The sequence below is a fragment of the Cervus canadensis genome, chromosome 10, assembly GCF_019320065.1.
Source record: "Cervus canadensis isolate Bull #8, Minnesota chromosome 10, ASM1932006v1, whole genome shotgun sequence".
Lineage (NCBI taxonomy): Eukaryota > Metazoa > Chordata > Mammalia > Artiodactyla > Cervidae > Cervus > Cervus canadensis.
The window spans coordinates 61,564,780-61,579,187 of NC_057395.1; positions in this window are offsets into that span (position 1 = coordinate 61,564,780).

Sequence of the window (14,408 nt, forward strand, 5' to 3'; positions counted from 1 at the left end):
AATACTGCACCAGCCAATAGGAGTCCCTTCCTCAGAGCTTTACTTCCAAGTTCCACAGGGTTATTCCTCAATTCATCCTACCACTTCTACTGCCACTAGACCCACTACTAGGTTCAGATCTCAGCATGCTCTAGGGGGACAAAAATAAAAGATAAAACAACTTTTACACTTAATTGCAATTTTTGACAATTTATTTAAGCAGATATGGAGAATGTTGTAGCAAGTGACTCTAAATACATTAGACCAAGGAAGATAGAATATAGCAATGGGTAGTACTTAATTAATTGATGGGTACATTTATGAAAAGTTCTGAATTTAGTGCTAGTACCAGACAATTGAAAATGACTTTAATAGTTTATTATGTTGGTTACTGGAAATTGAACTCAACAATGGCTGTCATCCAATGTGGTTGAGATGCTAGAACTTCCCAGGCTTTAAAGTTTTACTTAATGAAGGCTTTACTTAAAAAGTCTCCCAAAGGTTTGGGAGATAGGACTGTTGGAGTGGATTTATCTTTTGCAAATACATGCACCTCCCCCAACACCATTATCTCCTGAGGGGGCCCAAAGAACATCTCTTCACTAGAAAATTGAAAAATAGTTTACATTAGGAGAAGAGCATCAGTATCCTTGAAGAGCTCTATGATGGCTTTCTGTTTCTTGGGAAATGTGACCATTGAGAAGGCCTCCCTAAAAAAATGGTTAATGGGACTTCCCTGGTGGTCCAGTGGTTAAGACTCCATGCTTCCACTGCAGGGGGCACAGATTTGATCCCTGGTTGGAGAATTAAAATCCCATATGCCATGTGGTGCTGCCAAAAGAGAGAGAGAGAAGGATTCCTTTATTTCAATTGGGATGATGAGATATAAAAAAAACAGAGCAAGAGCAGAGTTTAATTGGCAGAAACAAGATGGCAAGCTCATTTTAATGAATAGCAAGGATAAATTGGTCATTGGACTACTTGGCAGTTGCTAATTGATCAGTCTCCCTAAAAAGGAACTAGTCCATCTACTAAATGTTAATTGATCAGGGGACTCTGCAAGTTTGGTATGCAGAAACCTGACTCGGGTTGCCAAAAGGGAGAATCAGAGCCTCTCATCCAGTTTCCAGTTATAAGTTAGTTCAGAATCAGGAAGATGCTGATGGAAAGGAAGGCAAAGGATCCTGCAATATGGCCACAGTGTATACCATAAATCTTCCTTCAAGTCTCTCCCAGATTGGCCCATGGACATTTATCACAATCATGGTGTGCTATGGAAAAAATACCCCAAACTTTTGGGAATGTGAGATACTGGCTGCGAATTTATGTAATTTTCTGGGAACCCAACTTTCCAGGTCCACTAGTTAAAATGGGCTTCTGTTTTTCAAGTGATAAATGGGATTTTGGTACAAGTTTGATTCAGAGTGGACCCAATAATTATGGGGACCAATTCTGTGATTATTTCCCCAGTTCATTCATGTATAATTGGAAGAGATATAATTAGCAACTGACAGAATCCCCAGATGGCTCTCTGATCTATAGAGTGAGAATTGTTTTAGGAGACAATGGCAAGCAGAAACTCCTGGAGTTTTCTCTTGTCACAGGATAATAAACCAAAAGCAGTTGGAGGGGTTGAAGAGACAAAGGTTATAATTTAGATTTGAGAGACAAAAGGATGCTGATACTTGTAACATGCAGGATCAATTTACAGAAGAGGGAGGCGAGAGAGAGTGCAAGCTCAAGCTCTTGAGAAATTGGCTTATGTAATTATGGAGGTTGGTTAAGCAAGACCAAAACCAGTAGGTAAAGCTACCAGGAAGGGAAAAGCCAGAACTGAAGCTGCATCCCACAAGAAATCTTCCTTCTCTTTTTCCTTCTGTTCCTCCTCCTTGTTCTTCTTATTCTCTGTCTCCTTCTATCTCTCTCCCTCCCCCTCAGCATTGCTTTAAAGGTCTTCCAACTGATTGAATTTGTCTTACCTAAATCATCCAAGATAACCTCATTTACATAACATCATCTCATTATGGACTTTAATTACATCTGGAAACTCCCTTCAAAGAAACACTTAGATTTGTACCTGATTAAATAACTGGGGACTGTAGCCTAGCCAAACTGACACATTGAAAAAGAAAATCATATTATTATCCCATCCCCACCTAACAGACTGCTCACTGTCCACAGCCCCTGGCACCTGGGATCCACTATTGCCCTGGGAAACATTTTTTGACCCTATACCAAGCTGTAGGAACCATCAGAATCAGCTTGCTTTTACTTGTCAATGCTATCAACACACCTTCACAGTTTTGCTTTGGGTCAGTGAGCATCTTGCTCTCTACCATAATTTAGTTTGCAGGACTTCCCTGGTGGTCCAGTGGTTAAGAATCTGCCTGTCAGTGGAGGGGACATGGGTTCAATCCCTGGTCCAGGAAGATTTCAAATCCTGCAGGGCAACTAATCCCATGCACCACAACTACTGAAGGCCACTTGCCCTAGAGCGTTTGCTTTGCAACAAGAGAAGCCAACACAATAAGAAGGCCATGCACCACAACTAAAGAGCAGCCCCCAATCAATGCAATTAGAGAAAGGCCACACACAGCAACAAAGACCCAGCACAGCCAAAAATAAGTAAATAATAAAAGTGCACAATTTTAAAATAATAATAATATGGCTTGCAAAAATATTGATTATCTTGACATCAAAGAACTTTACATACATCCAATACACTGTTAACATTATGCTTGTTAGATGTGGTGAGCAGAAATTAGCAAGAAATTTAAATGCATTATCAAAATACTCAAGAGCAAAAAGAAGAGACAAAATTTCATGAAAACCCAAGACCCCACCACTGTGATGAAACTTGAAAGGACAATGGTTTGGAGCATGTCAGGGTGTCCCTCCAAGATAAATAAAAAATTGTTGTGCCCTTGCAATGCCTATTCTTACAAAAAGACACAAAGCTTCATGAGCCATTTTGATTTTTAAGATAATATATAATACAACTAAGGCTTCGCAAGTGGTGCCAGAGGTCAAGAACCTGCCAATGCAGGGGACACAAGAGACTCAGGTTCAATCCCCAGGTTGGGACGAGCCTCTGGAGAATGAAATGGCAACCCACTTCAGTATTCCTGCCTGGAAAATCCTATTGACAGGGATGGGGAATACATGTAACTCCACGGCTGATTCATGTCAATGTATGACAAAACCCACTGCAATGCTGTGAAGTAATTAGCCTCCAACTAATAAAAATAAATGAAAAAAAATTTTTTTTAATAAAATTAAAAAAATTTTAAAAATTAAAAAAAAGAAAATCCTATTGACAGAGGAGCCTCGTGGACTACTATCCACGGGGTCACAAAGAATTGGACATGACTGAGCACCCACACACACGCATACATACCACAGTTAAAAGTGCTTTTCTGATTGCATGTACTAACTCATAAGGTACCAGATTTGAGTAGGAATCAGAGCAAGAAAAGTCTCTCCACCAAGCAGTTCAAGCTTGTCTACCACTTTGCCCTTATGACCAAGACAGAGCCAATTATCCTTTTAAAGTATCTTTAGCAAACAAGGGTGTTGTATTGATGTTCTGGCAAACTTTAATAAGAGAAACACAGCACAGAATTTTGAAGAAAACTCCAGCGTTTTGGAGAAAAGTACTATCCTATTGTGCAGATAACTGTTTTGATTTTGAAAAACAGCTCCTGTCTTGAAACTGAGTCCTGGTAGAGATGACCATCTAACTATGAGATATCAAATGACTGTGTAACCTGAGATGCCCTTTCTAGAGTACGTGTAGTCTGATCTATCAGGTTTTGATATTGGGCATGTACAGCAATAATCCTTGTCCAGTTGGAAACAGTGTATAAGAGACTGAGCCTGAGCAGGTCCTAAAGTCACAAGTAATTTATACATTTGACTGCTTGCAAAGGAAAAAACATGCTATTATTTTCATTTACATTATGCCCAATACTCTCTGAATATTAAACACTAATTCTGATAAACCCTTAATGTACCTCCATTCCAGGGGGAAGGAAGAACACCATCCAGCCAGGTTATGGCAGGTTGAGAAGAATCAGTCATTTCTACTCACTGTAATAAGCACATCTTCTTGATATGGGTTTGCCTTTCTGTCCCTAGTGATTCAGCCATCATCACTATCTGTGGTCTGACAGAATGCCTATTTACCCTTATGGTATCCCAAACAACGTTGGTTCTTTTTTTTTTTTTAATGTTACAGAAAAAGCTTTCCACATTGGTTAGGACTGAGAAGGGAAAGACCATTGTTTCAACAATAAAACAACAGTTACGTGAAATCCACACTTTTTCTTAAAGTCATTGAAATGAACTAAATTCAAAATGAACAAACCCTGCATAGATGATCAAAGAATAGTGGCCTCTATAATATCTTGGGTCAATTGTCTAGCTTAGATAAATATTCGAGTGGAGTGAAACCCAAGTGTGCCCTAGGTGGAGATACTTTGCTAAGAAGAGAGACCAGCACTCGGTGGCTGAGGACAGAGGCTGGTTGGCATCTACTCTCTGAGTCATCTCAACCAGTTGGTTGGTTGTGACTCTTCTGCAATGAATGCTGTCTGGTGGGCACTGGTGCAACACAAAGATTCACACCTGTTAGTAACCCTCCTACGTTGTTGGTGGGACTGTAAATTAGTGCAGCCACTATAGAAAATAGCATGGAGCTTCCTTTAAAAAAGAATTGCCATATGATCCAGCAATCCCACTCTTGGGCGTATATCCAGAGAAAACTCTAAATCAGAAAGATACAAGCACAGAAATGTTCATAGCAGCCCTATAAACAATAGCCAAGACATGGAAGTAATCTGTGTCCATCAACAAATGAACATCTAAAGAAGATGTGATATATATATATATATATATATACACAATGGAATAGCAATCAGCCGTATAAAGAAAAATGAAGTAATGCCATTTGCAGTAACACAGGCAGAAGTGGAGATTATTATACTAAGTGAAATAAGTCAAAGACAAATATCATATGACATATTATATTATATTATTAATATTATACGTGGAATCTAAAATATCATACAAATGAATTTGTTTACAAAACAGAAACAGACTCACAACACAGAAAACAAATTTTTGTTTACCAAAGGGGAAAGTTGGTGGGGAGAAATAAATTAGGAGTTTGGGATTAGCATATACAAACTACTATATATAAAATAGACAAACAACACAGTCCTGCTATAGGGCACAGGGAACTATATTCAACATCCTGTAATAAACAATAATGGGAAAAATATGAAGAGGAATATAAGACTTCCTCAGCAGTCAAGTGGTTAAGAGTCAGCCTGCAAATGCAGGGGACACAGGTTATATCTCTGGTCCTGGAAGGTTATGCATGCCACGGAGCAGCCAAGCCCATGCTCCACAACAAGAGAAGCCACCGTCTGAGAAGCCCATGCACCACAACTGGAGAAAGCCCATGCTCAGCAACAAAGATCCAGCACAGCCAAAAATCATAAACAAATGTTTATTAAAAAGAAAAGATACGTGTGTAATGATCTATATATATATATATATATATATATATATAACTGAATCATTTTGCTACATACCAGAAACTAACACAACATTGTAAATCAACTCTACTTCAATTTTTAAAAATAATAAATAAAATAATAATAATAATAAAAAATAAAAGGGGAACTGATTGCGTGCGCGCACGCACACACACACACACACACATATTCGCATTCTTTGTATTGTCTCAGTCCATTCAGGCTACCATAAGACACCTTAGCCTGAATGGCTTATAAATAACAGAAATTTATTTCTTTACTTCTGCAGGCTGGAAAGCCGAAGATTAAAGAAATGACAGATTCTGTGTCTGGTGAGCCTTCACTTGCTGGTTCATAGATGGCCATTTTTTTGCTGTGCCTTTACATGTCAGAAGGGGCAAAGGAGCTCTTTGGGGCCTCTTTACAAGGACACTAATCCTGAAAACTTCATGATCTAATCATCTGCCAAAGGCCCCACCTCCAAATACCATCACATTGGGTGTTAGGTTTCAACATGTGAATTTCAGGGGGACAAAAACTTCCATTTATAGTGATATTCACTCCCATTGTCCATTCATGCACCTCTTCCCCAGACCCATCCAATATCCTCGATCATCCAATATTGTTCCTTCCAGTCTTTTGACCAGTGAGCTCTTCATCACAGCTCACAAGTCCATGTCTAGCCTTAGCTCAGGCCACTCTCTCTGCACAGAGCAGGTGACAGGTACACGGCCTAAAGCTCTGTCCAGAGAGATGGTCTGGGCTCCTTGTGAGAGGAGCTGTAGTGCTGAACAGATCTTTTTCATGTCATATCAGCGTACCAAGCTGATCCACTCATGAATAAAATTTCAAAAATGTTTCTCCTCTGTCAGTTGGTTGTAGAAAACTTCTATAAGGCCATAGATGTCGAGGAGAAGAGGCCAATGCAACAGTGAGAGGTGACATTGGATCTGGGTCACCTGCTTATGTACCGCATTTGTACCCTCTGAACTGCTCAGGACTAATCCTGGATAGGACACTTCCAGTGTATGATGTATGACGTATGACCCTGGGCCAACCTGACTTTTTGGCTTATTTGCTGGTTCGGGCTGTACCAAGCTCATGAGGAGTAGTTCTGGCCACACGGTTATTTGAGAGCCCACAGTCAGACACAGTTGTCTACCAGGGGCTGGTATCAAGCTAGGTGCTATTTTCCAAATAATACATAGTTCTCTGCAGCAGATGGTGTGGCTTTGTTCTAGAACTCCAAGGGGTATGCATTATGATTTTCTGTTGGCACTTAACAAAGTCTCCACCTGGTATTATATCCTATCACAAAAGCTTCTTATACCTAACTTGCTCTTGCTTTGTTTCACATTTATTTTAGCTAGTCTAACTCCTTAACATCTCCATGTGAATTTTAAGAATAAATTTATCAATTTTGCAGGGATTTTTAATGGAACTTCATTGAGTCTGAAATCAAACTGGAGGAGAAAACTTATTAACAATATTGAGTCTTCCAACAGAACATATCTCTCCATTTATGTAGATCTTTTAAAATGTCTCTCAGCAATATTTTGCAGTTTTCAGTGTATAGATCTTACATACCTTTTGCCATATTATTCCAAAGTATTTAATATTCTTAATGTTATCAGAATAATACTGTTTTAATGTCAGTTTCCAATCGTTCATGCTAGTATGTAGACATATAATTGATTCTGTTTCTTGATCTTGTATTCTGTAACTCTGCTAAGCTCACGCATTAGTTCTAGTGACTTTTCTGTAGAGTCCATCAAACTTTGTGTTGATGATTATATCATCTGTGAATAAAGCTAGTTGATGTCTCTCTTTCTGATCCAGATGTTTAATTTCCTTTCCTGTCTAGGTAGAACATCCAGAACAACATTGAACAGAAGTGGTGTGAGCAGACATCCTTGTCTGGTTCCTGAAATTAGTGGGGAAGCATTTAGTCTTTCACCATTAACTATAATGTTAGTTATAGGTTTTGTGTACAATATTAGTTGTAGGTTTGTGTAGATGCCCTTTATCAGACTGAGGAAGTTCCCTTCAATTCTTAGCAAGATGAAAGTTTTTATCAAATCTAGATGTTGGAGATCTATGAAATGCTTTTTCAGTATCTACTGAGTTGTGTAATTTTTCTTTAGTTTGTTAATGTGGTGATTTTCAAATGCCAAACCAATATTTCATTCTTGAGATAAGCCCCTACATAGTCAAGATATGTTACCCTTTTTTTACACTGCCACATTTAAATCACTAAAATTTGGGGGGGTTGTCTCTGTGTTCACAATGGACATTGGTCTGTATTAGTCTGGTTTTGGTATTAGGGTAAGGCTGGCCTCATAGAAGAACTTGATAAGTCTTCCTCTTCAGTTTTCTGGAGTAGCTTGGATATAATGTCGTGTTTGGTGATGACATGATCTTAGCCTAGTGTTTCTGTGTGCTAAGGCTTTTTCTACAAATTCAATGTCTGTAATAGATATAGAGATTTTCAGGTCATCTATTTCTTCTAGAGAAGCTCTGGTAATTTGTGTCTTTCAAGGACTTTATTTTTGTCTAAGTTGTAGATTTTATTGTCACAGAATTCTTCATAATATTTCTTTATTAACCTTTTATATCTGTGAAGTCTGTAATACTGCCACCCCTTTCATTCCCAATATTGGTCACTTGTGTCCTCTCTCTTTCCTAATCTCTCTGCCAAGATTTTTTCAATTTTATTAATCTTCTAAGAGAAACAGCTTTTGATTTTATCGATTTTCTCTATTATTTTTCTGCATTTATTTCATTTCTACTTTGATTTTTATTACTTCCTTGCTTCTGCTCCCTTTGGGTTTAGCTGACTCTTTTTCTAACTTCTTACAATGGATGCTGAGGTCTGATGTGTGTAGTAAGGGCTCAGGCACATTCCCTCCTTCCCACTCGCTGACATTTAAGGCCAACATTGTGGCCCTGAATGGCTGGTGCTCCTGGATGACCCGCCTTCCCCCGACCTCCTGAGAACACCTCCGCTGTGCAGGCCCCTGGGCTGGATGAAGTCAGCTTCTGCCCCCTTGTGGTCCAGAGCGTGCACGGTTGTGGGAAGACCTGCAGTCTTCACTCCCCTCGTGCACCAGCAACTCCGGCTCATTAAAAATCTTTGATATTCACCATGCGGGTCCCACGGACTCTTTAGCAGTCTCTGTAGAAGACAAGAGGAAATGCCACTGGACAAGGCAGGCTCACAGAGCCCAGAATGAAGGGTGAGGACTGTGAGTCAATTTATCCAGAGACAAACTAGCACCTACCATAATCAGACAGCTTCACACTTATGGATGCGTGTCTGTGGGCAAGTGCCCCCATCTCTCTGTGTCTCAGGCTTTGCATCTGTGAAATGGGGCAACAATAAAGCAGGCCTCAAGGGTTGTTGGGAGGAGTCATCAAATTAATCTACAAAGAATGCTTAGAACAGAGCCTGGCACTGATTCGGAGTTCAATAAGTCTGCTCTTGTTACTCTTCCTGCCTCTCCTTGTGCTGCCTGTGGGGGCTATGGATGGTGTTGGGGAGCATAGAGGAGTGTAGGGTGGGGAGCTTGGTGGGAAATGAGTGACAGCTCCTCTGATCTCCCTCCTGCGGGTCTGGCTGCCTGGTTCCTGCCCCAGCCCCACCTCCCACAGCTGGGTGACTTTGGGAATCTTACTTAACCTCTCTGTGCCTCTGCAAAGGGAGGCCAATAACAACAGTACCTACCTCAGAAGGTGGTGTGGGGGACTAACTAAGCAATTACAAGTAAAGCACTTAGATGGCCCCTCAGGCACAGTCAGCACTCAACAAATGTTGATTAGTATCCTCACTCTTATTTCAGCTAAACGGACCTCCTGCACCCTGTAGAGCAGGATGGCCCAGAAGCTCATTCCCAGGTCCCACATGCAGGGAGACTCTGACTCCCTTGCTCAGGGGTGGCCTAGAAATCTGCATTTTCACAAGGACCACCCATCCCTCCAAAAGTACTGCAATGCCCCGGAAACCCCAGCTCTTCTATCTTCTCTTCCCCTTCTCCAGGCCATGGTAGAACCCACTGTCATCATTTTTTGTTAAATTCCAATATTCCATTCAGAAAGGCCCCCACCTCCATTTTTAGGGAAATTTGTATGTGGGTTAAAGTTCTAATCTTGTGTGATAAATAACATATCAATGAATAATGGATTTCATTCCTTAGACGAGTGATTCTCAATGAGTGGACCAAGCAGGCCTGTCCCAAACCCTGCTGATTGATGTGCAGGAGGCTGCCTGTTACCCACTTGCTCTGCTGCTCCCTGAAGTTTGAAGACCTCTGCCCTGGGGGACCTTAAGCCGTCTTAGAGCGCAAGGAGATGGGGGAAGCCACTCCCAATGGCCACAGGAGGGCACTCGTACACAGCACTTGCACAGCCATCCTTCTGCCAGGGGCGCCTGTCCCCTTTCTAGGCTGGATGCCCCTCCCTGGAGCCATGGATGTGAGCCGGGGCCTCTTCTGGGCACATGGCCACTAACTGCTTATCTGATGGTCCCAGCCACACCCAGTTCTTTTGTTCCTCTGACCTAGTGAGCCTCTTCCCACTGCAGGGCCTTCAGCCTTCAGTTCCACCTGCTGGCACCTCTTACATAAGTACCCAAGGCCAGCTCCATCTCCTTCTCCTGGATCCAGTTCAGAGGCTACTTTCTCCAGAGAACCTCCCTAACCCTTGTCTAAAGTGACCTCCCTGCAATTCCCAGTCTCACCTCACTTTACCCCTTCAATACAATTTATAATTATTTCATGTATTATTCATATTTTGTCCTGATTCTCTCACGAGACTATAAGCTGCAAGAGAAGCAGAGATCCTGTTATTGCCCAAGCCAAGTACAGTACCTGGCACACAGTGGGCCCACAGGAAATAGTGGTTGAGTGGACAAATCAATGTTCCTCCAAGTCAAACTCTTGGAAAGCCAACTGTTGTTGTTCAGTTGCTCAGTTGTGTCTGACTCTTTGCGACCCCATGGGCTGCAGCATGACAGTCTTCCCTGTCCATCACCATCTCCCCGAATTTGCTCAAACTCATGTCCAGTGATGCCATCCAACCATCTCATTCTCTGTCGCCCCTTCTCCTCCTGCCCTCAATCTTTCCCAGCAATAGGGTCTTTTCCAATGAGTCGGCTCTTCACCTCAGGTGGCCAAAGGATTGGAGTTTCAGCTTCAGCATCAGTCCTTCCAATAAATATTCAGGATTGATTTCCTTTAGGATTGACTGGTTTGATCTCCTAAAATCAAAAGCCCACCATCTGATTGGCCGTCTGCAATCCAAGGGACTCTCAAGAGTCTTCTCCAACACCACAATTTGAAAGCCAATTACCTACATGCCTTAGGGGGACCACAGAAATTCTGCTACTGTGAGCAACATTTTTAAACCAAGTACATATATATTTATCATCACAAACCCAAGATTTCATCACATTTCCAAATGTCTCCCCAAAACGTAAAGAAGCCTGTTCTAAGGAAAGTTATTTGAAATAGTATTGGGATTGCTAATGGGTGAAGTCTGGAGTGTCCAGCAGCTCCATCTTCCAAAGGGAAACAGCATCTCACTGCTCTGGGAAGGCAGGCTGCTGGGTTTCTCTGGGTCCCCGTCCCCTCATGTACGGCAGGAGTGTAGAATGAGATCTAGCATGGAGCAGGCTTAGCACAGTGAATGAGGCCATCAGATAAATATCATCACCATCCGGTTGGGAAGATCCCCTGGAGAAGGAAATGGCAACCCACTCCAGTACTCTTGCCTGGAAAATTCCATGGACTGAGGAGCCTGGTAGGCTACAATCCCATGGGGTCGCAAAGAGTCGGACACGACTGAGCAACTTCACTTTCACTTTCACTTTCACTTTTCATCCTCGTAGGTAGCTACTTACAGAGGAGCTGAGCATTCCTCCAGCACCTCCTTCTCTGGGGGCACCAGCAGGGACAGAGGTGGGACAACACTCAGCTAGCTGTAGTCTTTCCCTTAAATGTCAACTCTACCTTCTTGGGCAGGTCTTTTCTCTGAGTACCACCCCCCACCAGCCAGGTCTCCCCTCACTGTGCCCTGGCTTAGCTCCTCCCACCTCCACTCCACAGCAGAGCCAAGCTTCATAAGCACACGCTCACTGAAGACTGTCTGTTCCCCGTGGGTATGTGAGCACCATGAGGATGAGGAACCTGCCTGGACGCTCAGAGCCATGGTGCCTGACACATAGCATTCAACACTTCAGTGCTTTGCTTGTTGAATGAATGAGCACGAAGCCCACCATCTGATTGGACACCTGCAAACTCCCTCCAGGCACTGGAGGCACACAGCCCTGCCTTCTAATTCCTGGTAGAATTGCCCAAACAGCCACGCGCTCATTTGCAGATGCCCTCAGGAGAGGTGGCTCCCTAACATGCTGTGCATTTTCAGTGTCCTGGGCACCATCTCCAGGCTAATCGTATGTGGTGTCATTCACTCCGCCAGCTTCTCCAGTTTACAGGTGAGGAAACTGAGACTCAGAGAGGCGAGGGTGAGCGTAACCGCAATCATAGCTACAAGGATTTTGAGCATCGCTCTGAGCACGATTCCCCTTAATCCTCACTATAGCCCTGAACGATGCTCCTCCTCCTTTTACAGATCTGGAAACCAAGTCTGCCAGGAGGGAAAGCCAGGATTTGCATCCTGGTTCACGTGACTGAGAAGCCCATGCTCTTAACCACGTGTGATTATGCATTAAGCTGACTTCAAATCCAGGGCTCACCCCTGAGTAGTGCTTCCTGTTCCCAAAGCATGCCCCAGACCTGGAAAGTCTACACCTTCCGTGTCATCATTTCTTTACACTCAGTGGCCGTGAGAACCACAGCCCGTGATGAGGTGGGACTGACAGCCCCTACCCTCACCCCCGGTTCACACCTCCAAAGAGCCAAGGACAACAGTGCCTTCTCTTCTCCAATTTTCTTAACAAAATAATAACAAAATCCCAGCTAGTTACACAAGACCAGGAAGACTAGAAAAGTACATTTCAAAGTAATTGATATTCCACAAACATCCTCAAGGGGATCATGAACCCTGAGAGAGAACCTCAAATCAGGAAAGCTATCACCCTGAACTGATGCTTTTGATTTACGAAACCAGAAATGAAGTGTCCAAGAATGGCCCAGGGCTTCAGAGAAATTCACATAGGACCTGCACTTCCTCCCCCCGCCCCCGTGGGGGGAGCATGGGAAGGGGAAAGTGCCTTTGTCTCAGAGCTCATGGCAGCTGACTTGTGGGGCCCAGACCCTCAAGCTCTTTGCAGCCGCAGGGGAGTAGAGGAGAGACAGAGTGGTAGGGGTTGCAGTCAGAGAGGCCACAGGGACCCTGCAGGCTCTGGGAGGCTTTGCATAGAGTTTGGCTTTTTCTTTGGGAAACTTTGGAGGGCTTTAAGCAGAGGAGTGCATGGTCTAATTTAGGTCTCAAAAAGATTACTCGGGCAGCTGTATGCAAAAGAGATTGTAAATGGGCCATGAAGGAAGCTGAGACACCAGCTAGGACACACCTGCAATAACTCAGGCCAAGATGATGGTGACTGAGGAAGAGCTGTTAAATGTGGTCAGATTTCGGGAGTGTTGACAGGACTTCTGGACAGATGGGTTATGAGAGATGAGGAGAGAGAAGTCAAGGGGGACCCCAAGGGCTGCAGCTGGAGCCACTGGATGGATTGGGATACCATTTCTCAAGAAGGTGAGGACAGGGGATTTGAGCTGAATTCTCTATGACCCTCAACCCAGAGCAACAAGGTAAACTTATACTTTGCAGTGCTTTGATTTCAAGGCTCTCTCTCCCCTCCCTGTAAATCTTAACCACAAACCGCCCATCCAATGATTCAGTCATTCATTTGTGCCAACTAACAAACATTGCTAGTAACTGCCACATGGTAAACATGGGAAGCACTAGACACATGAGGATGGATTAAACTCACACCCTGTCCTCAGAAACATTTACTTTAGTGCGGGATTTAGAGACCAACCAAAAATGCAGCCAAAGATGGAGAAGCTCTATACAGTCAGCGAAAACAAGACTGGGAGCTGACTGTGGCTCAGATCATAAACTCCTTATTGCCAAATTCAGACTTAAATTAAAGAAAGTAGGGAAACTGCTAGACCATTCAGATATGACCTAAATCAAATCCCTTATGATTATACAATGGAAGTGACAAATAGATTCACAGGATTAGATCTGATAGACAGATTGCCTGGAGAACTATGGATGGAGGTTCGTGGCTTTGTACAGGAGGCAGTGATAAAGACCATCCCCAAGAAAAAGAAATGTAAAAAGGCAAAATGGTTGTCTTACAAATAACTGAGAAAAGAAGAGAAGCTAAAGGCAAAGGAGAAAAGGAAAGATACACCCATATGAAAGCAGAGTTCCAAACACTAGCAAAGAGAAATAAGAAAGCCTTCCTCAGTGATCAATGCAAAGAAATAGAGGAAAACAACAGAATGGGAAAGACTATTAGAGATCTCTTCAAGAAAGTTAGAGATACCCAGGGAACATTTCATGCAAAGATGGACTCAATAAAGGACAGAAATGGTATGGGCCGTACAGCAGCAGAAGGTATTAAGATGAGGTAGCAAGAATACACAGAAGAACTACACAAAAAAGATTGTCATGACCCAGATAATCACGATGGTGTGATCACTCACATAGAGCCAGACATCCTGGAGTGTGAAGTCAAGTGGGCCTTAGGAAGCATCACTACAAACAAAGCTAGTGGAGGTGATGGGATTCCAGTTGAGCTATTTCAAATCCTAAAAGACGATGCTGTGAAAGTGCTGCACTCAATATGCCAGCAAATTTGGAAAACTCAGCAGTGGTCACAGGACTGGAAAAAGCCAGTTTTCATTCCAATCCCAAAGA